This window comes from Gekko japonicus, unplaced genomic scaffold (genome assembly GCF_001447785.1).
Source record: "Gekko japonicus isolate JY-2015 unplaced genomic scaffold, Gekko_japonicus_V1.1 scaffold81, whole genome shotgun sequence".
Taxonomy (NCBI): Eukaryota; Metazoa; Chordata; class Lepidosauria; order Squamata; family Gekkonidae; genus Gekko; species Gekko japonicus.
This window is the reverse complement of record NW_015162476.1, coordinates 1,196,192-1,224,065: the sequence shown is the minus strand read 5'-3', so window position 1 is coordinate 1,224,065 and position 27,874 is coordinate 1,196,192. Positions and strand designations below refer to the sequence as shown.

The 27,874-nt window shown below is 43.8% G+C and overlaps 1 protein-coding gene and 1 non-coding gene across 2 annotated transcripts in view; one reads left to right on the top strand and one right to left on the bottom strand.

The window, feature by feature from the left end:
* Positions 1 to 27,874, top strand: part of BANK1 (B-cell scaffold protein with ankyrin repeats 1) — a 240,865-nt gene that overhangs the window by 140,723 nt on the left and 72,268 nt on the right. The gene's annotated exons all lie outside the window — the stretch shown is intronic.
* On the bottom strand, positions 22,487 to 22,558 carry TRNAT-GGU. Its single transcript has one exon. It is a non-coding gene; the product is annotated as a tRNA-Thr (tRNA).

Sequence of the window (27,874 nt, the reverse complement as noted above, 5' to 3'; positions counted from 1 at the left end):
CTCCTGTGGCGCCGGGTCCTCCCGGACGATCCCATGGACCTGGAGCCCACCGGGCCGGACGAAGAGTCAGCCCACGAGCCAGCACGACAGGTCCCAGACTCCGTTCCCATCCAGGTCAACCCGGAGCCTCCTGAGCTGCCACTACCAACGCCACAACCAACCTCCCCACCCCGGGCTCCCGAGGTAAATCCGACCGGCGCCCCAGAACCGCGCCGCTCCACCAGGACACGGAAAACTCCAGCGTACCTACAGGACTTCGTGTGTGGGTAGTCTGGACTATGGGGGGAGGGGTGTAATGTATCCGCCATTACCACGTGCGCGACCGTTGGGCCATGCGGTCAAGCACAAGCCCAGAGCTTCGCTCCTGCAGAACAATAGCGGAGCGGATCCTAGCCCGCACCAACCAGAGGGCCAGGTCCGCGGCCGAGAGCCAATGGGACTCTCGGCCACTGTAAATAACCTATAGGGTCACTAGGGGGTGTGTTTGGTGGTGGGTTTTCTGGGCATATATACCGGCCTGCGTGCCGGGGTGTCTTGTCTTGTTCTTCACTAATAAAAGTACTTTGCTGAAATCACTCCACGTTTCTGAGTACTTTTCAACACCTTTTGCGCAGGGGCCATACTAATCTTCTCTGTATCGTTCCAATTTTAGTGCCAGTGGGCACTAAACCATTTTTGTGCAAAAACTGGGCTTTGAATGGGCAAGATGCTCCTCAGAACTTCCCATCAGACCAGTAAAATGTTGCCTCCTTAATTGCTCCTTCAATTAGCTGCTGAAGGCAGAAAGTTCTTTTCTTTTATAGTTTCAGTGTAACAATAACTATTTTGCATGTATAAAAGCTGGTTTTTTTAAAAAAAATTACTTTATTGTCTGCCTTTCTCACTGAGACTCAGGGCAGATTACATAGGGTAATTTCTGAAGGCAACATTTGAGCCTGTAACATTTGAGCATGACCTATTAAGTGTGGCATTTGCTCCCCCACTGCTAACTGCATTGCAGGAGATACAGAGTACGCATACCACCCTCATTCCTTGTACTTCTCTCTAGATGAACCCAAACTATATAAAATACTATATGCCCAAATTATAGACTTTAAGAATGTAAGGCAACAGTACAATAGGAAAAAAGGGAACACAAAAGATTTACTTAATATCCTTTTATGTGGTCATTTTTATGGCCATTTTAATTCACTATGATTAAATGGATACTATCTATCTATCATACTTGCTAAAACTTTAATGTGTGATGCATTTTTCCCCTTAGCCTTCTTTATTCCATAGACACATATGGATGGAAGTTGGGGTCATTTAGTTTCCCCCTACAATTAGGTTTGCCAACTTACCCACTATGGTGGGTGATCTCCCACTACTGCCTCCCAGCCCCTGCTGCTATTCAGATGAGTGGCAAGGGAAAGGGGGAAGACATCATTGACACTAAAACCTGGAAGTGATTTCACCAATGCTCTGTCATTTCACTGACAGAGATTGGCAAACTCCTAGTGTGTCGATGATGTAACTTCCAGGTTTTAGCTGGAAATTATGTCAATACATCAACAACAAAAAATTCTCCATGCTCTGTCCCCCAAAGTCTCCTGTGGGTTCCAGGAATTTGCCTGAACTAGTGTTGCCAGCTATGGGTTGGGAAATACCTGGAGATTTGTGGGGTGAATGGTGGGGTTTGAGGAGGGGAGGGACTTTAGTGGAGTATAATTCTATAGGGTCCACCTTCCAAAGCGGCCATTTTCTCCAGGTGAACTGATCTCTGTCATCTGGAGATCAAGTGTAATCCCGGGAGACCTCCAGCCACCACCTGGAGATTGGCAAAACCTATACCTGTCAACTGTCTATACTGCATCCTCATATTGCAAGGGGTAAAGATGGTAGAGATTAAACAGAATTTGGGAAATGATGAGACATTTCCCCTAGTTTGGAAAATGCGTAGCAGTAGTAATTAGAAGCCGATGGAGACCTATGAAGTCTCCATTTTTTATTGCTTAAGCGCACAGTGGGAGTTTTAAAATGGGGCTTCTATCACAGAATCAGGCCTCTGTCCGGGATCAGATATTCTCAAAATCCCAGCACCACTCATGCACAGCCCTAGGAATCATAGTTTGCAATCTTAAGAACATTTTTTGGGAGGTGGCATTTTAGGGTTGCCAGGTCCAACTCAGGAAATATCTGGGGACTTTGGGGGTGGAGCCAGGAGCAAGGATGGGACATCACAATTGAACTCCAAAGGGAGTTCTGGCCATCACATTTAAAGGGACCATGTTCCATTTAAACGCCTTCCCTCTATTGGAAATAATGGAGGATGGGGGCAACTTGTTTTGGGGCTCCAGGTCCAATCCTTTTGAAACGTGGTTGGTCAGTTGAGGAGAGGCATCAGATGGTATGCTGAAAAATTGGTTCCTCTGCCTCAAAACATAGCCCCCCCCCAGAGCCCCAGATACCCACAGATCAATTCTCCATTATACCCTAAGGGGACTGGTCTCCACAGGGTATAATGGAGTGCCCGGCAGACATTTCCTCCCCCCCTTTCTGATAACCCTGAAATGGGGGAAGGGCCTCCAAACCAGGGGATCCCCTGCCCCCAACTTGGGGACTGGTCTCCACAAGGTATAATGGAGTGCCCAGCAGACATTTCCTCCCCCCCCCCCTTCTGATAACCCTGAAATGGGGGGAGGGCCTCCAAACCAGGGGATCCCCTGCTCCCAACTTGGGATTGGCAATCCTATAGTATTCCCCCCCATCACCACAGCCGACTTATGACAACCCCATGGGGTTTTCAAGGCAAGAGACATTCAGAGGTGGCTTGCCATTGTCTGCCTCTGTGTTGTGACCCTGAACTTCCTTTGTGGCCTCCCATCCAAGTACTAAGCAGGACCAACCCTGCTTAGCTTCCGAGAACTGATATATTGGGCTAGCCTGGGCTATACAGGTCAGGGATTCCTGGGAGTAATTGCTATTAAATAAAACAAGAATTACTGCTGAGTAGACTTACATAGGATTGCTCCCCTAGTTGCTGCTTTTATCTGCATTTAGTGCTCATTTAAACTTTGCTGATTCCTGTTCTGTTCTTCCATAACAGCATACAAATAAAGCCAAATAAAATTTGTTTGTTTGCTCTCTTTTTCTCTTGTGAAGTCTGCTGCTTTTTCTGGTTACATTCTTCACAGCCCTGTCCATTAACAGTGCAAAAAGGATTGGTATTTTCTTCTGCTATATCAGCCTCTTCTCTTAGGGCTGTGAATCCAATCTTGCTGCACCTTCCTTTCGTTGTAATAACTTTTGATCACATTGATTAATTTGTCATGTACCTTATAGTTTCTTTCACTCTTGCTCTATGGATACTATCAAATGTTTTCTTGCAATCAATAAACTTAATTAAGATGGGATTTGCCAAGCAAAGACTTTTTCAATAAACTGCGGGAGACAGAATATGATCTCAAAGAGTATGATCTATCTAGGATAAAGGAGCCCAACCACCTTCCTTATTCTATTCAGTGCAACAACAGCTAACTTTTTTTGCTTGGGATTGATAATGCTGCAATTTATTTCTAGTCCATACCTTGGATAAATCCACTTTTTCTTTACAATATGAGAGTAATAGCATTTCTCATACCTGGTGACATTTGTTCTGTCTCTCATACAGCTACTATTTTGGAATGAAATATGAACAGACAAGTGCCATCAGGTATAAAAGATGATCTCCCAAGTATCTAAGTCTGAATCATATCAGAAAAAAATGGATTTAGCCTGGTTCAGGGTCTGTCAATGGCCTCCAGTGCCTTAGGGGTCCATTCGGTATTGTAAAAACATATCCCCCCCCCCAATGTGTGTGTGAGATCCCTGGGACCTGTGGTTTGGTGGGGGGTGTACAGAGAGGGTCTAATACAGAATCTGCAACATCTGTTCCATACTACCAGAATTCTTTGAGGGGAAGCCATGTCAGCTTAACTGTATAAAACCAATGTCAGTCAGTAGTGCGTGTATGTGTATACATATGTGCACACACACCATTTTATTTATTTATCAGATTTATATCCCACCCTCCCAGCTGAAGCTGGCTCAGGGCAGCTTACATAAAAGAATAAAAACACAAAAGTAAGCAATTTAAACAATCCTTAAAACCATATAAAAACAATCCAATATTATAAGGTGCTAAACTTTAGGTAATACTGATAAATTAATATTATTAGACGATGGCGGCCAGTCTTCAGTGGTCTATCCTAGTGGTCAGCCCAGAGATCTGATCCTTTATGCGGCTGGCACAGACTGTTTCTGGTGACTCCAGGGGACAGGGTTCTCTGCCATTCCAACAATTGGGGCGGCTCCTTAGTTGAAGGCCTGGTGGAAGAGCTCCGTCTTGTAGGCCCTGCGGAACTGCATGAGGTCCCGCAGGGCCCTGATCTCTTCTGGGAGCTCATTCCATTAGAGTCAGATATGCTATCTCCTTCTAGATTTTGCATTTTTTTTGTACTAGATTAATCAACAGATCCAAGTATTTACAGCCACTTCTGTAATCCATGTAATCAGGCAAGATCTCTGTGGAGATATAATTGGCATTTCCTTTACATGTAATTGAACTTTGATGGGACCATTGCCTTTGAAAGTTCTTGGCATGAAAATATTCAGTGTTAATTGCTAAGTAAAACAAAAAACAAACAAAAAATCGCCAATGTGGAATGTGTGTTGACTAAACATATAGCTATTTAAAAATATTTTTAAATGTAAAACAAATTTGACATATGCAGGGTTACCAGCCTGGCCTGCTCCTGCAGTTTGATCTGCCTGCGGGGAGGGCGGGATAGAAATCCAAATAAATAAATAAATAAATAATATTGGCAGGTGAACACTTTTTTATAATAAGAACATTAGCTACAAAAGATTGTGATACTTTCCTATGGTTATTTCTTCTCCCGCAGTCCAGCTTTCCTCTCCTGTGTCGATTTCCTTTTCCTTATTTTTCCCATTCTTCATGCCTTTGTGATGGGAAGTGTTGTCAAGATGCAGCTGACTTATAGCGACCTCATAGAGTTTTCATGGCAAGACATGAGCAGAGGTGGTTTGCCATTGCCTACCCCTGCCTAGCAGCCCTGGATCTCCTTGGTGGTCTCCCTAACAAGGGCCAACCCTGTTTAGCTTCCAGGATCTAACAAGTCCGGGTTAGCCTGGCTCATCCAGGACAGGACTTTTCTTCTTTTCCTGCGATACAGCTTTCCTGTCTTGCCTGAATTTCTGTTTCCTTGTTTTGCCCATTCTTCATGCATTACAACCAGAGGAATTCTACCCGTGTGTGTGTGTGTGTGTGTGTGTGCGTGTGTGTGTGTGTGTGTGTGTGAGAGAGAGAGAGAGAGAGAGAGAGAGAGAATCCAAACGCAGATGCATTTAATTCAAGCACTTCTCTGATGAAATCAATTCATTAATTGCGTCTGTGCTTCACTGGTAACCCACTCATCTCTTTTCCTCATAAGCTTCCCTGTCTAATCAGATATTTCTGCTTCCGTCTTTGCTGGACTTCAGGCTGATAATGAGTAGTAACTGCAGGACTCGTGTTTTGTATAGATTCAGTTTGTGGTATCATTTCTCTACTGTTTAAGGCATCCTCTTAACTCAGTTTTGAGATCATTAAAATTTCAGGTATTTTTTTGATAATAATACAGCCGTAATGAACACACCTGAAGCTGCCTTATCAGAACACACCTGAAGCTGCCTTATCAGACCATATGTCCATTAAAGTCAGTATTGTCTACTCAGACTGGCAGTGGCTCTCCAGGCTCTCAGGTGGAGGATTTTCACATCACCTACTAAGAACACAAGAGAAGCCAATGTTGGATCAGGCCAAAGGCCCATCTAGTCCAACACTCTGTCACACAGTGGCCAAAAATACCAGGTGCCATCAGGAGGTCCATCAGTGGGGCCAGGACACTAGGAGCCCTCCCACTGTTGCCCCCCCCCCAAGCACCTAGAATACAGAGCATCACTTGCCCCAGACTGAGAGTTCCTATCTATAGCTATAGCCACTGATGGGCCTCTGCTCCATATGTTTATCTAGTTCCCTCTTGAAGCCGTCCATGCTTGTAGCCGCCACCACCTCCTGTGGCAGTGAATTCTATGTGTTAATCACTCTTTGGGTGAAGAAGGACTTCCTTTTATCTGTTCTAACCCAACTGCTCAGCAGTTTCATGGAGTGCCCACAAGTTCTTGTATTGTGAGAAAGGGAGAAAAGTACTTCTTTCTCTACCTGCTCTAACCCATGCATAATCTTATAAACCTCGATCATGACACCCCTCAGCCATCGTTTCGCCAAGCTAAAGAGCCCCAAGTGCTTTAACTTTTCTTCATAGGGAAAGTGTTCCAACCCTTTTAGCATTCTAGTTGCCCTTTTCTGCACTTTTTCCAATGCTATAATATCCTTTTTGAGGTGCGGTAACCAGAGCTGTACACTGCACTTCAAATGAGGTTGCACCATTGTTTTATACAAGAGCATTATGATACTGGCTGATTTGTTTTCAATTCCCTTCCTAATAATCCCCTGCATAGTGTTGGCCTTTTTATTTGAAGTTGCACACTGTCTCGACATTATCATTGACTACACGATCTCTCTTGTGTCAAATCTGCATTTGCATTTTTAATCAGTTTCATGCTGCTGTGACGCTGTCTTTCTCTATGCTTGTTTTAATGTTGTTTGGAGAAGATTCTTTTAAAGCAGTGTGGAGGTGCAATGACAGTGGAGCAGCCCCGAAAGGACAATAAACATATGTGGACGTGCAAAGGTACGCTGGCACTGTTGAGGTGTGAAAACGACACCAAATGTAGACAGCTTTTTTGAAGGAGTGAGAAGGCTGGGACACCGGTGGGAAAGACAAATGCAGATTCTGCCTTGGTCAGTCTCTGCCAGTTTGAACCCCATCAATGTGTATTTATAGTTAGGATTTTTGGCTCCAATGTGCATCACTTTGCACTTGGCCACATTGAACCCCATTTGCCACGTTGACGCCCACTCGCCCATCCTCAACACATCCCTTTGGAGTGCCTCACAATCCTCCCTGGTTCTCACCACTCTGAACAACTTTGTGTCATCTGCAAATTTAGCCACTTCAGTGCTTATTCCGAACTCCAAATCATTAATAAACAAGTTAAAAAGTATCAAACCGAGGACTGATCCCTATGGTACCCCACTGCTTACCACCCTCCACTGAGAAAATTGCCCATTTATCTTCACTCTCTGTTTCCTATTAATTAGCCAGTTTTTGATCCACAACAGGACTTGTCCTTTTGTCCCATGACTACTGAGCTTACTTAGGAGCCTTTGATGAGGGACTTTATCAAAAGCTTTTTGGAAGTCAAGGTAAAGAACATCTATTGGGTCCCCCTTGTCCACATGTTTGTTCACTCCGTCAAAAACACTAACAGGTTAGTGAGACAAGATCTTCCCTTACAGAACACATGCTGAGTCTGCCTCAATACTTTTTGTTCATCTATGTGCCTGCTAATTCTTTCCTTAATAACAGTTTCCACCAACTTACCCGGTATTGACTTCAGATTGACTGACCTATAATTTCCCGGATCTCCCCTGGAACCCTTTTTAAAGATGGGAGTGACATTAGCTACCTTCCAGTCCTCAAGAATGGAGGCTGATTTTAAGGAAATATTACATATTTTTGTCAGGAGATCCACAAGTTCACATCTGAGTTCTTTCAGAACTCTTGGATGTATGTCATCTGGGCCTTGTGATTTATCAGTTTTTAAGTTGTCTATCAGTCTTAGGACCTCCTCTCTCGTCACCTCAATCTGACTCAGGTCTTTCAACACCCCTCCCGAAATCAGTGATTATGGAGTGGGCAAGCACTTCTCATCTTCCACAGTGAAGACAGAGGCAAAAAATGCATTCAGCTTCTCAGCCATTTCCCTATCATCCTTCAGTACTCCTTTAACCCCTTGGTCATCCAAGGGCCCCATTGCCTCTCTGCCTGGCTTCCTGCTTCTAATGTATTTGAAGAAAGTTGTATTGTTGGTCTTTATGTTTTTTGCTATTCATATTCCCTTTTTGCCTGCCTGATCACAGACTTGCATTTTATTTGCCACAGCCTGTGTTCCCTTTTATTAACCTCACTGAGACTAGCTTTCTACCTGATCCTCGAATTGGAGATGCCGAGGATTGAACCTAGGACCTTTTGCACACCAAGCAGATGCTGTACCACTGACATACAGATGACATTCCAATGGATGTGTATTCCACTGTGATTTTGGGAGGGGCTGTGACTCAGTGACAGAGCATCTGCTTTGCATGCACAAGGTCCCAGATTCAATCCCTGGTACATACAGTTCAAAAGATATGAAAGACCTCTTCCTGAGACCCTGGAGAACCTCTGCTAGTCTGAGTAGACAATACTTACTTCGATGGACCGGTTATCTGATATAGTATAAAGCAGCTTCTTGTGCTTATGCATGTGTCCATGTGCACTTTGTCTCATTCAGTCGGAAGCCAACATAATTTCAATACCATCACCTTTGGAGGGACTTGCATGCATTTCACCTGGTGCTGAATTTATTTACTGAAACCCATTTATCTGACCTTTCTTCCTGTAAACCACGATGCAAGCAGATTACAATATAAGCTAAAGCAAATAGTTATATATACATTAAAAACCATCTTCAGCAACTAACAAATTGAGCCTCTTCCATTTCCATCAAAGGTGTATCTAAATAAAAGTGGCTGTAGAACTGAGCCAGGGTAGGACCTGTCCTCATTCCCTCTGGTAAGTAGGGTTCGCAGCTTCCAAGTAGTGGCTGGATATCTCCCACTATTACAACTGATCTCCAGGCAACAGATACCAGTTCACCTGGGAAAAATGGGGAGTTTGGAAGGTGGACTCTATGGCATTATACCCCATTGAATTCCCTCTTCTCCCCAAACCCTGCCCTCCTCAGACTCCACACCCAAAATCTTCAGGTAGTTCCCAACCTGGAGCTGGCAACCCTACTGTAAGGTATTCCAAAGAAAGGCATCCAATCTGATGAGGCTGGGCCCAGATGGTATCCAAACCAGGGGTCTCCAGCAGATAGCTCAAGAGCTACCAGTGGCTTCTGATGGCTACAGAGTACCTCATGCATCCCCTAGAAAGAGGTTGCCAGCTCCAGGTTGGGAAAGTTCTGGAGATTTGGGGGGGGAGCCTGAGGAGGGATTTTGGGTTTGAGAAGGGGAGGGACCTCAACAGGATATAATGTCATAGTCCACCTTCCAAAGGAGCCATTTTCTCCAGGAGAACTGATCTCTGTTGCCAAGAAATCAGTTGTAATTCTGGGAGAATTCCAACCAGCACCTGAAGGCTGGCAATCCTACATAGAAGACCCAGGAAAAGATCATGCATAGATCTTCTGTAGGCTTAAAAAAATAAACCCACATTTTTATAGGATTTTTCTCTGTTGTTCTTAGTTGACAGAATTGTTTCTGGTGCTCTTTCTAGTCTGTGTTCTGTTTTTAAGACATGCTAGGGTAATGGGGGGTTAGCTCAGGATATTTTTCATTGCTCAGCAGCTCTCGTTAAAGAAAAGGCTGGCAGTGCCTGATCCAAACAAGTAAGAGTTTAAAGAGGGCCCCAGCAGCATAATAGACTGAGAGGACCCGAGGAAGTGTATCTATTCATATTATCCTAAATTCTGTTTGGCTAGTAATCCATTTGCCCAGGTATGTCTTTGTGATTATTTTATGTAGGAAGTTTTTGTATAGCATACTTACACTGTATAGAATGGCTTCTATCAGGCAGACATTTATTCCCACTGTGAAATAGATATATTAAAGTAGGGATCAGCAAATGTTCCCCATTTCATTTCTTTTTATATTTTTGTCAATGGTTTATATTTTCATATTATTTTTGCTGTTGGTTTTACAGTTTTTTTTGCCCTGTATACACATATTGTGCTGTTTTTAAATGCAGTATTGATGGTATCTACAATGTACATTGTTTATACATATAATATGTATACCACAAAGCTCACTGGGGGGGTTGTATTTTTCATATGTGCATGTGTGTGCGTGTGAGTGTGTGTGCACCTGGAAGTCATGGCGACCTCTGGTGACTGACCCCCTACTGGGGGCCTGGAGGATATTCAGAGAGGTGGCTGAGTAAAGCCTGCCTCCGCCTCCCGACTGCTGGTATTCCAAGGAAGTCTCCCATCCAAGTACTTGCCAGAGTCATCCCTGCTTAGCTTCTGAGAGCTGACGAGATTGGGTTTACCTGGGCTATCCAGGTTGGGGCACAAAGCTCACTTATTGACTGTTCACATTCAGTTTTATGAATATATACTTGTGGGTTGGCTAGTAGCTTTGGTTTATATACAGTCAACTCCAAAAGCAAAACATAATCTGGGTAGTCTCCGTTATCAAATCAGCCGCTGCAAAGCCAAAAAACAGTATAGAACAATATACTGAGATACCTGTTATCTCAGGTTTGGACACACCAGAGCAATCCACAGAATCTTATTCAAAGATCTCCAAGGAGCAGATAGGTACGTAGTATACCATTTCAACTGTCTCTGTCTCTTTCCTTAAATCAGACGTGATCAGTTTCCTCCTCTCGTAGCAACTTGCATACCACCTTCCTTCTTATATATCAGAACAAAAGTGGAATACTGCCTTCAAAGATAAATCAGTTCCTGCAAACCTATCCTGTTCCCTCCCATGGACATATTTCCTTAGCAGTACTGTGATGAGTGCATTACAAATGTTGTTATCCTGAAATATCAGGATTTCCCCCTTCTCAATTACATTTGATGGGTTTGATATACATATAAAAACCCTGTTTCAGTCTCTGTAATCCAGTTCTGCCGCTTCATGAGTTTTCTCTGCCATTGTGTCGTAAGATTTATTGTCTGAAATCCTGGCACCTATGGTGTACTCTCTAATTATTCATCAATTACTTACTGCAAAGTCCTGGCTTTTAGTCTTTTTCAGCTGTTCAAAGGTTGGAGAACAAACGTGCAGGGGGGCAGGGGGCCCAGTAGCAGCCACTGTCCCAAGCTGCATGTGTTTACTGGAATACATATATAGAATAAGGTTGTCAGGTCCCCCCTGGCCACCAGCAGGTGATGGTGGAGTAGGGTGGCCAGATCCAGGTTGGGAAACTTCTGGAGAGTTGTGGATGGAGCCTGGGGAGGGCAGGGATCTCAGTGGGGTACAATGCCATAGAGTGCCTCCTCCAAAACATCAATTTTCTCCAGGGAAACTGATCTCATAAGAGAACATAAGAGACGCCAATGTTGGATCAGGCCAAAGGCCCATCCAGTCCAACACTCTGTATCACACAGTGGCCAGAAATACCAGTGCCATCAGGAGGTCCACCAGTGGGGCCAGGACATTAGAAGCCCTCCCAGTGTTGACCCCCCCAAGCACCAAGAAGACAGAGCATCACTTGCCCCAGAGCCCCTATCTAGTGGCTAATAGCCACTGATGGACCTCTGCTCCATATGCTTATCTAATTCCCTCTTGAAGTCGTCCATGCTTGTAGCTGCCACCACTTCCTGTGGCAGTGAATTCCATGTGTTAATCACTCTTTGGGTGAAGAAGTACTTCCTTTTATCCATTCTAACCCAACCGCTCAGCAATTTCATGGAGTGCCCACGAGTTCTTGTATTGTGAGAAAGGGAGAAAAGTACCTTTTTCTCTACCTGCTCTTTCCCATGCACAATCTTATAAACCTCAATCATGACACCCCTCAGCCGTCGTTTCGCCAAGCTAAAGAGCCCTATGCGCTTTAGTCTGGATATGAGCTGTAATTCCAGGATATCCCAGGACCCAACTGGAGTCTGGCACCCTTAATAAAGAACCTTCACACTTCCAGCTCCATCCATGCTGTATGTGATCAGGACCCCAGAAAAAGCAGGGTTCCTGGTTGTGTGAAAGGAGCCACGCACATACACACTTCTCAACATAGGCTTAATGCATTGGTTGGGATGGAGCTTGCCTCCCCCAGTCTTGTACATTCATTCTCTGACTTTTGAAAAGAGCTAATATATATTTAAAAACAGCTCGATACTCTTAGCACAGTGGTTTCCTGGTTCATACTTCCTTTTCAGGATTTGTAGGATATCTTTGGTTTGTAAAAATAGCATGAGTTTGGAAACAGAAGTTCTGTTCCACGTATGACAATGACCAATAGCCTCAACAACAGTACCTAGCCTCTTTTGTTGCAAAGATATATAGGAAAACTATATCTCTGCAACAAAATAGGCTAGAGAGGGGTTTCTTTTTAATGAAAGCTGGGAATTTGGAAAACCTGTTACATATCATTGCTATGACGTGATGTTATATCTACAAACGATATTCAATGGCCCATTTAAAACTAAAACAATCCTGGTTTTTCAGGGGTGAGGAATAGCTGCTGCCGGGGGACTGGGGCAGGGAAACTATGGGGAAACCTGCCATGTAGGAGCCCCTTTGCTGCTGCACAGCAGCCACAGAGAAAGGACACTATTCCCGTGTGAAAAACGCTTTCATTACTCGCAGTTGCAATGCAAACCAGTTTTCCTGAGATGTCATCCTGTCTGAATCTGTTAGCTGGTTTGTGTAAGATGTAAAGGGAGGGGGGGGGAGATTTTGTGGTACAGTTTTCAGCAAAGGTTATGTTTTAAAGATTGCAGCCTTGGGAAGCATCTACATGTATTGAACATCATGGATACTGCTGATTTTACTGTTTGCTTTATTAAGGAGACCCAGTTTCAACTTTGTTACAGGAGCTGAGTTTGAATTTTTACTGGGAAGCTTCAGGAGATTAGCTTTTATGTGCCTGCATGCTAGTACTAAGAAACACTTTACTGAGGGGTAGGTTCTCTATAAGTCACTCAGCAGTGAACAAAGCCAGTCTTTACTCGGAAAGCTCACAGCCTCAGGGCTGCTGCAGATGGGAAACCTGCCATGTAGGAGCACCTTTGCTGCTGCACAGCAGCCACAGAGAAACAACACTGTTCCCGTGTGAAAAGCACTTTCATTACTCAGAGCATTTAAGGTCACACTTTCCCTCTGTGGCAAGGGAAAAAAACCAATATGGCAATAAGAGGCTAACAAGGTTATTGTGGGAGGTGTTTTTATAGGAAAGAGCTTCTTCAGTGTTAAAACTCTTTTTCAGTGTTAAAACAGGAAGAATTTATTTCAAATAAGTAATATCATAACCTCTGTCTCCAGACAATTGTTGTACAATCAGGTAGCATGAACAATAAACCCCACGGGAAGCTCATCTGAAATGTTTACACTTTGTCCAGGCCAAGCTCTTCCGGAGTTGAGATTGGTCTAAGTTCCTGGATAACATAGGGGTAGATTTCTTTGTGTTAAGACTCTCAATGCTATGGACTTGGCAGAACCCAGCAAACACAGGGAATTTATCCTAGGAGGCATGTGGTTTACACTAATGACCACTAGTAGGCCCTGGGATTGACAGGGGGAAGTGAGGGACAGTTGACTTTCTCTTGACATCTGACTCCCTGGCTCAGAACATTCTGTCTGTTGGCTTGAAAGGTCTGCAGGTTCCTCTTATTATTAGCTTCGTGGGTAGGGCAGTGAGTAAAGAACTGAGGGGAATATCCCAGCATTCTTGGCTCAGTCCCTGTGCAGGGGCCAAAAACGGGGCGCCGGGTCTCCTGCTCTGTTAGGAGACCTCCCAGTGACTCTCCCCACTTCCTGCCAGCATCTCAAAGGCCAGCAGGGGGGAAATGGGGGGGGGGGTTGAGAAGTGCGTACCAGCATGATGCTGGTGTATGATGTTGCTTCTGGTGATGTCATAATGTCTAAGGGGATGCTCTAGGCATTGCCCACTTGATGCCTAGAGCATACCCCACAGCACCATGATGTCACTTCTGATTTTTGCCAGAAGTGAAGTCAAGCACGGATATGACATCAGCCTATTTCTCCCAAACCCCTGCATCCTCCCAGTGGGATGCCACCCAGAGTTGGCAACCCCAGCCAAACATCATTTCTCAGAACCCGGTACAAATTTGTCATGTGGACCATATACACACAGTTTATCAGTCATGAAATAAAAGAATGTTTTATTTCTGAAATGACATAATAGGCATTATTTTGTCAATAGAATTGAAACGTTGGCCAGGCCTAGGGATGCCAACTCCAGGTAGGAGAATTCCTGGAGTTTTAAAAGAAGAAGAGAGAAGAGACTGTATGCATACCCCACCCTTCACTACCCGAAGGAGTCTCAGACCAGCTTACAATCTCCTTTCCCTTCCCCTCCTCACAACAGACACCCTTGAGAGAGAACTTGAGAGAGAACAGAAGGAACTTATGACTGACCCAAGGTCACACCAGCAGCTGCATGTGGCGGAGTGGGGAATCAAACCAGTTCTCCCAGATTAGAGTCCGCGCTCTTAACCACTACACGAAACTGGCTTTAGAGGTGGCACCTGGGAAAGGCAGAGTTTGGGGAAGGAGGGGAGGGAGCTTAGCAGGGATGTGATGCCCTAAAACCCATAATTTTCTTCAGGAAGATAATTTCAGGCGGGTAGCCATGTTGGTCTGCAGTAGAAAAGTAAGATTCAAATCCAGTAGCTCCTTAAAGACCAACAAGAATTCCAGGTATAAACTTTTAAAAAACTATTTTTGTGAGTAGTGTGTGTGTGTGTGTGTGTTTGTTTGTGTGTGTACACGCTTGTGAGCCCGGAAGTCATGGTGACTTCTGGCAACCCCTAGTGGGGCTAGGGCATTTCAGAGAGGTAGCTTGATAACCTGCTTCTGCATCCCAGCCCTGGTATTCCTTGGAGGTCACCCTTCCAAGTCAACCCTGCTGAGCTTCCGAGATCTGCAGGGTATAAACCTTTGAAAGTCAAAGCTCCCTTAGTCAGATAAAGGGAGCTTTGACTCTTGAAACCTGAAAAACTCTCTCTCTCTGATCTTTGTGGAGAGCAGTCGTCATTCCAGGAGCACTCCATGCCCTGCCTGGAGGTAGGCAACCCTGACTAGTCCCTGGTAAAGGACAATGCTTCTGTACCTAGGCTTGAATGAATACATTTTATTAATTAATTAATTAAATAAATACAAGCTGATTTTAAATTGGGGAGGGGTGTGTGTGTGTGTGTGTGTGTGTGTAGCAAGAAACAGACACGGCAGTCACTGTGGGTGGCTTTTGGAAAGTAGAAACAAACTTAATTTCCACCTGCAAATACCAAATAGAACAGCAGTAATTTCCATTACAAATAGCATGGGGAAATGGAAAGGATGAGGATGATGATGCCCGTGGTAAATCTAAGCCTAAAGTACTATGTACAATTCTAGTAAAACACACCTGCTACAGTAAAGTGTGTATCAACTGTCATGCTCAACTGCCTTTCTCAGGGGTGTTGTGAAGTTGGAGGCAGCACAGAATATACTTATAATAAAATAATTACAAGACACTGGATGAATGTTTTTACAGGTTGGTGAAATACCTGAATCTGGTCCCTTTTGGAGACTGATTATTCAGTTGGATAAATCCTTGGTACATGGGTGTTATTATATTCATACAGTGTGTTTTCTCTTGGAGGATTCATTTTAAATCCTTCGTGGTCTTTTTTTTTTACTCCTTTCACATCTAAAATATATTCTGGGTTAAAATTGTTTGGCCGGTTCTTGGGAACAGGGATTTTTTACTGCATCGCGTCTTTCCCCAAAGGGGAAGGTGATTGATGGAGAGAAAAACCAATAGAACAAAAACCCTGAAAAATTGATTGCATTAATTTAGTCTAGAGAGTTGCTGATAATTACTTAGTCCAAGGTATCAGCACCCTTTGTCAAAACTTTAGAATTAACTCAGCATATTTTGGGAACATAAACGATCTGGTCATTAAAGCATAATTCAATATAAATGTTTTAATCTTTTAACAGTGTGTAAGAGATGGAGCTGCGGTGGCTCAAGTGGTTAAGACGCTGAACTGCAGGCTGTGGAAGGTCGGTAGTTCAGCAGTTCGAGACCTAAGTGTGCTGCATGACAGAGTGAGCTCCCGTCTTTAGTTCCAGCTCCTGCCAACCTAGCAGTTTGAAAGCAAGAAATTGCAAGTAGATAAATAGGTACCACTTCGGTGGGAAGGTAACAGCACTCTGTGCACCTTGGTGTTTAGTCATGCCAGCCACATGACTATGGAAATGTCTTCGGACAGCGCTGGCTCTTCAGCTTTGAAACGGAGATGAGCACCGCAACCCTAGAGTCGGGCTCGACTGGCTTTCGAGCAAGGGAACCTTTACCTAATGGTCCATGAACCATACGTGGGTACAGTCATCACTTTTATTTTAACCTTCCTGGAAGACTGAAAATTAGTCAGTTAGAATTGGCTATCCTTAAGACATAAAAGAAAAATTAAAGAGTGTGCCACACTACTGTACACTTATACTGAGTCAAACTGTTAAGTATGCAACTCAACAACAAGGTAAGTAACAAGTGAATCAGCTTTATTGAGAACGAGAACTTCCAAGATCACACAGCATCAGACGACACAACAACACACAACAGTGGAGCATAGCTCCTTTTAAACTCTCCGGGCCTGGGGTAGTCACGCCCTTACATAGTTAACATCCAATCAGGTTACAGAGATAACACCCAATCATTTGTCTTCCCTCCATCAAAGACTCTTACATTTCATTGCTTACAGATTATGCTTCAGCCAATGGTGTTGTTCCAGATTACAATCCGGCAGAGGTTTCAAGCTTTACATTACAAGTCAATGGTAAAGACACAACACCAACCACTGGTCTGTGGTTGGTATTGTTAACTCCAACTGGCAGCTCAGGTATTTCTCATCACTTGTGACCTGCTACCTTTAACTGGAGATGCCAGGGAATGAACCTAGGACCTTTTGGGGAAAGATGTGGCTCAGTGAAAGAGCCTCAAATTGGTATACAGAAGGTCCCAGGTTCAATCCCTGGCATCTCCAGTTAAAGGACCTGGCAGTGGGTGATACGAAAGACCTCTGCCTGAGACCCTGGAGAGCTGCTGCCGGTCCAAGTAGACAGTACTGATCTTGATCTGATTCAGTATAAGATAGCTTCATGTGTTCTGCGTACCAAGCAGATGTGCTATTACTGAGCCATGGCCCCTCCCTAACTAGGCAATGATACATAGTGGTCAAATCAGATTTTGAAACCTGATAATGTAATGGAGGATACCTCAACCCCTCTTTGGCCAAGAAAGAAGATATTCCCCTTTGCTTTGTCCATCACCCACAGTTAGCCTACCATAAAGACAGGAAAAGACACTTGACACCTCTATGGCAGACACAGGAAATTCTGTACTGCATGTCAGGAAACAGGCCATTTATCAGAAGATGACTTCGGGTCTTCCAAAGTGGAGCTGGTTAAATTGTCTAAACTTTAAAATCCATCTAATAAAAGCTGCGGTTCTCTACAGCAACATAAAATGTGAGAGTTTCAGTATAATTGTAAGAAAGAAACAAGGATTGATGGGGGTAGTGTTGTTGACTGCCAGTGTGTGTGAATCTGTTTATTTTAAAACCATGTTATGTAATAGAAAGCAATCACAGAACAGCACTGGTTATGGGGGGGTCCTTATATGAGGTGTTTTCCTTACTGAAGCTTTATGGGAGCAGAGAGACCTTCCAATTTCTTGAACAATTTGCTATAGGTTGTGCTAGACAGCCAGCATAGTTCTTAATATTGAACCATAGAAGCACTGGGGAGTGGAATGAATATTTTGTTTAGATGAAGATGAATGTAAAGCTTTAGAATACCATGTGGATAAGCGTTACTTGTTGGCTTACCTGGCCTGAGAGATGGTGTTTTCTTCTATTTTCTGGGATTCGTAATAAATCATATTTCTCCCGTCTATACCCTAGGGAGGCATGTATGTTACATTCACAGTCTTGTGAGCTAGGCTGGGCTATAGCTGCCCAATGAACTCAATGACTAATTTGAACCCAGGCCCTTTCTTTCCAAGTCTTCATTCGACTGCATGCTAATGGCACTGGGGCAGAGCTTATTTGAGCAGCGCTACTGTAATTCATTGTCAAATAGACTGGGAAGTAAAATGCTGTGGTGGTTTTTCGAACATATTAGATCACTTTTATAACCACTGACAGCTTCTGCCGTTCTGTAGACTCTGAGGCAGTGATTTAGTGCCAATCAGATTGCATGGTTTAAAATGTTAACTGCTTGTCTGCAGCAATCAGTAGGACATTTTCCCCACTGTGTTGTCCCCTCTCCCTTACACTGGGCTGAATCCAGGGGATACTTTACTTGCCCAGTATGGTGGGCACACATTCTTGTGTATGAGCTTCTGCTGGTATGTGGCCTAACTACTTGCAAGACTGCCTATTTCCCCATATCTCCCCTGCAAGGTTGGTAAAACAAATATAACATATAGCATTTCCCACCTCTGTTCCCCATTATTGGCTATTCCTTTCTAGGGGTAAAGAAACAATGAATGTGATGGTCAAACCACACAGTTATTTTATTATGTGTTTGTCTGATCTCTGGTCTGCTCAACAGAAAAACTATCAATTTTTCAAACATGTTTTGTGGCAGATGTGGGAGGGGGAAACAGGATGGCAGGTGCCATGTACATAGGGGAGGGTTTTCATTGTTTGTTTTGCTGTCAAGTCACAACTGACTTACGGCAACCCGACAGGGTTTTCAAGACAAGAGAAGTTCGGAGATGGTTTCCCATTGTCTGCCTCCATCTGATGACCCCCCATGTTCCTTAGAGGTCTCCCATCCCAATGCTAGCCAGGGTCAACCCTGCTTAGCTTCTGAGATCTGGTGAGAACAGGCTAGCCTGGGCCATTCAGGTCAGGGCTGCCATCTGACTCAGGCCTAATCAGATTACTACCTGAATAATCCTGTTAAGGTATTCAGTTAAGGAGATGCAAAAGTGCACAGAGCATTGAGAACACACCCCTGCCCTTCTTAAACATACCAAAAAACAAGGAAACACTGTGATAAAAATAACATTTCATAATTCAAGTAAACATCAATATGTGTATCTATTCAAACATGACAATTTTGCTTAGGAAATTCTGACATATTCAAGGAAAAGTCCAACATCATGATATCCTCCATGAGCACCCGGTTTTATACTCATTTCATTAGTCTTCCCCAGGAGTAATCCTCTAAGGTTGGAAGGTGTGAACCTCTTGATACAGCTTAACTTCTTTTGAATGCAGTTTAACTTCTTTTTTACTGTCTTGAAATTATTGCAGCTGAAATTCTTTTTCAAAATATCCCGAAACAAACATGGTTATTGAGATTGGAAAGAGACTGCAGTTGAATGGAATGTAGCATTATAACAATTTTTAATTTTTAATATGAATTTAAACTTCCAGTTCCATTAGGAGCAAGCCAGTTTAATTTCTAGAAGTAGCAGCCAGTCCACTATTTTTATCTGGCTAGAAGCCTTCTTATATTCAAATTGGCTGGCAATAGCTCGGTCTCTCATGTAGCTGGCTCAGTTGCTCTCAGGATGGGAGTAGCATCTCAGTCATCTTTTCTGTCTGGCTTCTTAAACATAAGCATCCCAAATACACTGAGCCTACAAATGTATGAAGTGTTACAGTCCCCACTCTCACCAACATTATTCTTTGTGACAAAATGCCATTCTAATTAAAGAAGTCTCACAGCTCTTTCAAAACATATACAGACTTTGTTGAGTCTCTGGCAAACTAGAATTTCAAAGTCTTGCAATACTTACGTCTGTAAGGGCTGTCAGGCCTCAGTGACTTATGGCGACCCCAGCAAGGTGCTTTCAAGGCAATGAGAATTAGAAATGTTTTGCCATTGCCTTCATCTGCGGAGTCTTCCTTGGTGGTCTCCCATCCAAGTACCGACCCTGCTTAGCTTCTGAGAGCTGACAAGATCGGCCTATACCATGCCACCTTCCCTTCCCCCAAATGCAACAGTGTAAAAATGACAGCGTTACTAAGACAACAGCTCTGGATGATCTGAGATGCTACAATTGCGACTGCTGCTGAATGATGGTGTTGCACAGGCTGGGGATGTTTCAGATGGGGGGGCATGCTCATGGCAATCCAAGTAGTCTTTGAAAGATGGTCCACCTTCCTTTGAAATGTGTGATTTTATCAATTATTGAATAAAGAGCCTAACATACGACCTACTCTGTGGCCTAAATATAAAAAAGTAAATCTGGGTTCTGGTTAGGAATTGTATCTATATGGGTCAGGAGGAGCTGACTGTGTTTGCATGGCTGCAGATAGGAGTACTTATCCTCCATGGCAGCTGAACCACCATTTAAAGTTCAAAAAAGTACAAAAACACCACCTTATAGTATTGACCAAATAGTATGTAAAACAGCTAGTCCTCATGTAATATATTTTGATTTACCACTCCAAAATTCAGTGTATAGTAAAAGCTGGCCATCACAGATCATTGAAATTAGGACTGAAACTGCTGTTTTGTTCATTACCATACTGGCAATGCCATCCTCAGCAGAGTTTCGCCCTTCTAAGCACCTTAACTTCAATGGGTCTTGGGGGGCCAAGTTCCTCCCAGAGTCCAGGTTCCCAGTACTGCTTAGTGGAGCAGCAGGATCAAAATGGGGGCAACTCCCAAGTCCTTCAGTGAGACAGAGACTCTGGAAACCAGCAAAAAGTCATTTATGTTGATTTTTTTATAGTATGGCAAAAAGCATAGAGATTTGGGAAATTCCTAGAGTATTACACAAAGCTGTGACATCACTTCTACGTACATAACCAGAAATGACATCACAGCATTATGTTATAATAGTTTCCACAGTCTCTGCTCCCCGCCCCCAAGAAGCTCCCTGAGGTAATGGACTTGGAAGAGTATAACTCTGGTCAGAAAGGCACTATGATTAACTCAGTGACAGCATTCCCTTTCACCAACTACATTTAGCACCTAAATTCTATTAAATATTGCCTTGAAAGTTGTCCATAGCATATAGTTCCTCAGAGCTAATACCCTAGAAACATACACAACGATATACAGCACTCATTTGTTACCCTGGTAAGAAAATACACAGCCCATATTAAACTATTTTTGCTTTATATCTCTTTTACTCCTTGTTGATCTGAGAAGAAAGCTCCCATAACATTGCCTTAAAATTACAACAAACAGTGCTTAATTTCTAAACTGACTCAGAATTTTCTGGAAGGTGATGGTGGGAGCCATTTTTGTTTTGTTTTACTAAACTCTGTCATGACTGTGATCGCAGCACGCCTTTATTTGTGTGTTCTTACAAGGCCAGGCTGGAAATCTGTTTTCCGTAGGATGATGAATTTATTAATTATAGATGAAGAATGAGTATATCAATAAAAAAATCAACATAAATGACTCTCTTGCCAGTACATGGCAATTCTCTTTCAGCATATCTACAAAAAGATTAATTTCCAAGTGTAGGAAATGATTTGTTGGCACAAGCGTTCCATGAGGAAATAGCACTATGCATGAAATATCAGAAATGTCTAGTAAGGATGTGCCTTTGGAACAACTAATCGAAATCCAATCTGAACATACCCTGCTCATTAATCTCAGGTTGTTAACTAATGGAATTTCTTCTGCCTTTTGGACCCAAACCAACTAGGGCAGACATGGTTGCTTTTCCGATAGTGCTGAGATTTCTGCAACTTTCTTCTGTCTTCTGTTCACATTTTCCTGCATTTAAAATGTCCCAAGGAGCAGGAGGGAGTAGGCACTAAGGGCTCAGATACGTAACTCAACAGATATGTACCTGACAGCAAACTATCCAACCAAACCTTCTACCCAACATAGCATCATCTTTGGCTAGCATTTCTGCACGTAGCCTTTTCTGCAAGCACAGCAGCATGGCATGACTAACCGTCATAGGGAGGACTTTCGTTCTATATATAATCAGGGATAGTCCTTGCTAGCAATATCCTAGTTTGGAGCATAAGCCTGATTTAGAGGCAGGCAACCCTGACTCAAATAGTCCAGGATAGCCTGATCTCATCAGATCTTAGAAGCAAAGCAGTGTTGGCCCTGGTCAGTATTTGGATGGGAGACCACCAAGGAAAGCCAGGGATGCTACGCAAAGGCAGGCAATGACAAACCACCTCTGAACATCTCCTGCCTTGAAAACCGTAGGGGTTGCCATAAGTTGGTTGCAATACGATGGTCAAAAAAGGGGAGACAGGCAAAAATGCTTCACTTTAGGCAAAAGCGTGGGGTAGTGAAACCACAACCAAAGAGATAGGACCCAGTCTTCATCACCTCCATTCTTCCACATTGTTTTGGGACATTGGGACATTGTTTTGGGACATTCTGCAAAGCAAACCTAACCCTAACCCATTTGCTTTGCAGAATGCAAGCTAAGTCTCCAAATTTCCCAAAATTTAGAGGGGAAAGGACATGAGAAGCAAAACACACACACACAATGCTGCTTTATACTGTATCAGACCATCAGTCCATCAAGGTCAGTATTGTCTACTCAGTCTGGCAGCAGCTCTCCAGGGTCTCAGGCAGAGGTCTTTTCACAGCACCTACTGCCTGGTCCTTTTTTTAAATTGGAGATGCCGGGGATTGAACCTGGGACCTTCTGCATACCAAGCAGATGCTCTACCACTGAACCACAGCCCCTCCCCAAAGGGCTGTGACAAACAGGGTTGCCAACTCTGGGTTCAGAAATGCCTGGAGATCTGAGCGTGAAGACTGGGAAGGTGGAGTTTAGGGAGGGGAGAAAACTTGGTAGGGCGTAATGCCATACAGTCCACCTTCCAGAGCAGCCATTTCCTCCAGCAGAAGTGGAATAAATGCATTAGATAAATAAATAATGAATAAACAAGCAATCTATATAGTCTGGAGATCAGTTATATTTCTGGGAGATCTCCAACTCCCACCTGGAGGTTGGAAACCCTAGTAACAAAGAGTGCTCTCCCCACCACCCCCATGAGAAAAACTAATGATTAAAGGCAGCCCTGTATGGACCTTATGCACAAATCCACTAGTCGCATCTAAAGCTGGGGTGGAGTGGGTTTTTTTTCCCTTTGTATAAAATGTAAATGCTGGTGAAACGAAGTATAGCCAGTACCCTCCCATCACCCATCTTCCTATGTTTCATTATTTGGAGACATTCACTTTTCTCCATGCAGGTCCACTGGCTCTTGAGAAATATGTTAAGGAAAGGAATGGATGAAAAAATTGTGATCATACTGCACCTTTAGTACAGGGCTTGTGTGTGTGTGTATGCACATGGTTTATACTCCTCAACATCTCTGCTTAAAATTAGGCCCCCACCATCATCAGGATTTGGGGGCAGGAAAAGATGGAAGGGAAAAATATACATCCCCGTGCTTTTACTTTTTCTGCATGGGACCATTTTATTAGCCTATAAAACAATTACTCTTTTCCCCTATATTTTTTAAACTGGACTAGATGGATAGTTGGTGTGATTTTAGCATGCCTACTCTTATGTTATTGTGTTTTTTCTGACTAGCTGTCATTTCTACTGTGAAGGGACAGAACATAGTACAGCTGTTATTGTTGTCTACAACGTGGTAAAAGGTAAAGGTAAAGGTTCACTTGCTTGAAAGCCAGTCAAACCTACTCTAGGGTTGTGGTGCTCATCTCCGTTTCAAAGCTGAAGAGCCAGCGCTGTCCGAAGACGTTTCCGTGGTCATGTGGCCAGCATGACTAAACACCAAGGTGCACGGAACGCTGTTACCTTCCCACTGAAGTGGTACCTATTTATCTATTTGCAATTTCTTGCTTTCGAACTGCTAGGTTGGCAGGAGCTGGAACTAGAGACGGAAGCTCACTCCGTCATATGTCGCACTCGGGTCTCGAACTGCTGAACTACCAACCTTCCACAGCCTGTAGTTCAGCGTCTTAAGCACTTGAGCCACCACGCAGTGCAATGTGGTACTAGAAGGCTAATTCCATATTTACATATGGTCTTAAAATGGGCATCTACTGTCTATATTATAACCAATGGCATTCAGTTTATGCAATCTGTATGTACACGTTAAAGTGCTTGACCATGTTTTTAAAGCAGAGAAATCAAACAAAAGCCCCCAAGGGTGTCGGATGTTATGGTCTGCAACACCCTTCCTTACTCCACACAATCTGATCCTTTTTAAAGCCAAGAGAATGTCAGTCCCAGGCCGCTTAAGGCTTTAAAGCTTAAAACCATCACCTTGAAGCAGATCCGATACTCAATTGATAGCCAGTGCAATTGGCAGAGTGCTGGTTGAATATGCGCTCACATAGGCGTTGCAGTCAATAGGCGAGCCGATGCATTTTGCAGTAGCTGGAGTTTCCAGATAAGGTTCATGAGTAAGCCTGTGTACAAGAAGTTACAGTAATCCAACCTGGAAGTGACCATTGCATGGGTCACAGTGGCCAGATCCTGGGCAGAGAGGTAGGGAACCAGTTGCCTGACCTGCCAAAGTTGATAGAAGGTACACCTGGCTACAGTGATGTGGGCCTCCATAAAAAGTGAGGTATCCAGAATCACCCCTAGGCTCCTAACCCTGGAGGCTGTCCCAAACAGTGTCCCATCAAGGTCCAGTGAATTGAATTGGATGAACTAAAATAGATGACCAGTAAACAAAGAAATTCTTCTGGAGTGCTTGAATTTAAACCTGTTGATTTTCAGAGAGCTGAACTGATGTGCATCCAGGGCTCTAGTCGGGGGGGAGCTCTCAGGTACGGAGCTCCGGAAGAGAACCTCTAGGGGGCGGGGCGGTCACGTGGTGAAGCCCCGCCCCCTTCTTTACCCCGCCCTCTGCTTCGATCCTCATTCCGTTTGGGAATGAGGATGAAGCAGGAGGGTAAGTAGCCGGGCCTTCTGACACACTTCCGGTGATGTCAGGGGGTGTGGCCTTCTGTCACTTCCGGTGATGTCAGGGGGCGTGGCATATGCAAATAAGTTATGCTAATGAGTTATGCTAATGAGCTCCGGCAGCTCTTTTTCTACAACAAGACCCCTGTGTGCATCCATCACTCCAACTTACCCATTGCGGGAGGGCGGGGTAAAAATGTCAAAAATAAAATTAAATAAATAAATAAATGGCTGGCAGTCCATGTCCAAAATGTTTCTAAGGCTAGGACTAAGTTGAAACAGGCAAAATGCGCTTGGTGATTAGCTGCTCCTGTTTTAGCAAACAGTAATATCAACTCAGTCTTATAAACTATTGCACCCCATCCACAGTTTAGGATAAATGTATCTAAAGGATTGTGCATACACACGAGAGCTTATACCCAGAATTAAACTTCATTGGTCTTAAAGGTGCCATCAGACTCAAATTGTGTTACAGTGCAACATCACAATCAATTGTTATCTCTTCAGTTATGAGCTGAATAGAATCTCCACACAATGATACAGAAAGAGCTAAGAAGTTTTTCCCATTATAAAATGTGCTGAAAGTCTACAGCCTGATAATAGAAACAAAATGGGCAGGGGAATGTCATGAGAGTAGGGAAACCGGTTTAGGGGCTTCAAAAGGCACTGCTGCACACCATCCTGAAAGCTTCTCGGCCACCACAGGTCAATCACTGTCAGTGCAAATTGATGCTTCTGCTATATGGAGGTATTTATAACACAATTTCATCAAAGGATCAAGGCATGCACTTAAGTCTGTTGTGACTGTATCTTTTGAGGCAGCTAAAACTGGGCAAAAAATAACCCTAATATATATGATACTAGGAATAAGGCCTGTTGTGGAAATAAATACAACGATCTCCAGAAAGAGGCTCTGGGTGGGTGCCCTGGCCTTGGGCACTCAGTGTCAATTTGCTGTGGTGACCTCAGTATGGTATAAAGACACAGAGTCCACCATTTTCTCCATCTCTGCCATCTGAAGAGCAGTTGTAATTCTGAGTCATCTCTAGCCCTCACCTGGAGATTGGCAACAACGGCTCCCCAGGAGGAAATGGCTGGTTTGGAGGGTGTAGTCTATGGCACTGTACCTGTCTGAGGTCCCAACCCTCCCTAAACTCTGGCTTCTGTAGGCTTCACCACAATATCTCCAGGAATTCCCCAACCTGGAGCTGGCAACCCTAGTCAGGACTGGCCCCAATGAGTTCCGCACAAAGGCCAAATTAGGCCTGGAATGGGGCTCCTGCCTTTGCTTTTTTACTGGCAGAACCAAGCCTGATTGCCTAGCAACAGCCACTGAGGGAAAAGTTAGCCCCACAGGAGTCAAGCAGGAGAAGCATCTTCATCAGGAGAGACAGCCGTTTGGGCAGTTTATTCTGTTAGGGAAGTGGCCAGGCTGGCAGTAGGTGGGGAAGAAGAGCGGACCCAGCACCCAGCCAATGGCACGCGAGTACTCTTGAGTGGTGGTTGATGAGCCAATGGCTGATAGAGTGTACAACACAGCCAATGGATGAGCTGGAAAGTGTCAATACTTTGGGCTTTTATATATATAGGATACTGCCATTACCGTATGGAAGCACAGCTAAGAGCCACTAAAAACCACAGCGGCCACAGGCAATGGTTTTGTGACTGGGCTCTGGAAGTGGGGAATTTGGACATGGAGAGTTATAGAATTGCTAGAAAAATTCACAAGACAGAGATCTTACTGAACAAGTCTGCCGATGCCCACAAACTGCTATTATATTTTGTATGCTTGCTTCTGGGCCTCTGTAATACCTGCTCAATTACCATGGGTCTCCACCATACACCTCTTTCCTCCAAAAACCTATTCATGTTGTGAAAGCTGCCTGAATGTCCTAGGGTAGGAGGTGGGTGCCTGAGATTTTTTTTTAAAAAAAAAAATCCAGTGCCTCCAACAGCAGTAAGGCTACTGTAAGCTTTGGTGATCACACTTTTTCTCTTAGAAGGTCAGCACTTTGTCATGGAAATAAGGTTCTCTCCAATCTATTAGAATCTAATCTGTGCACATAAATATCTGGCCTTGGCTTCCACTCTGTAAACTTGCATAAGCTTCTGGAATCTGCAAGCTGGCAAAATTCTGTATTGCATCCAGTCCAAGTTTCTTCTGGGTTTTTTTTTAGACAAACTGTTTATTCAGCTATTTCCTCTCATCTTCTTTCCAGTTGTGCTCTTTCCTTACAATTTGCCATTTGCAAGTTACCCCCTGTCCCTATTATATACTGAAGGTCATATGTCTTTGTTGTTCAGACCTTCTGAGACTTGCAACTAATTGATCTATGTAAATTACAAATGAAACAGTGAGGAAGTATTAAAAATAGTTTACCACTAAATACAGCTCTTTTCCTCTATAGCACGAATGAATACGTTTGAACACAAGAAAGTGTCAAATTGGGGTTCCACAATATGACCTTGGACCAATGGGGTTGCAAGGTGGGAGGGGTGAGTTGTGATAATCAGTAAAAAGGTAAGAACTAGGTTTTGGGTTCTAGAAGAGGAATGGCCAACTCCAGACCGGCACTGGATGCTGCAATGTTTCTGGGTTCCAAAAGAGATACCAGAAGAATGAATAGTAGTTCAAACAGGGTTTTTTGTAATCTAAGGAGCAACTAAGGAGTCTATGCAAGCACTGTCAACTACCTGAACTGCCTCTTGAATATATGACCTTAGGGAAGGTCTTCAGAGCCCTGACTTGGACAGCCTAGGCAAGCCCAAAAGCCCAATCTCATCAGATCTCAGAAGCTAAACAGGGCAAGTACTTGGAAGGGAGACCAAGGAATACCAGGGCTGGGATGCAGAGGCAGGTGATAATAAGCCCCCTCTCTGAAAGGTCCAAGCCCCAGTAGGGGTCACCAGAAGTCAACCATGACTTCCAGGCATACACACACACACTCACACAAATACTCAACAACAAAAAAGTATAGGAAAGGTCTTCAGATTAACACATTAGACTAATATAAAGGAACAAGGGGGGGACCCGCGATACTCGTGGGGGGGCAGTCTCTCTCTTTCCCCCCTTCTCTCTCTTCCCCCCCAGTCTCTCTCTCTCTGTCTCTCTC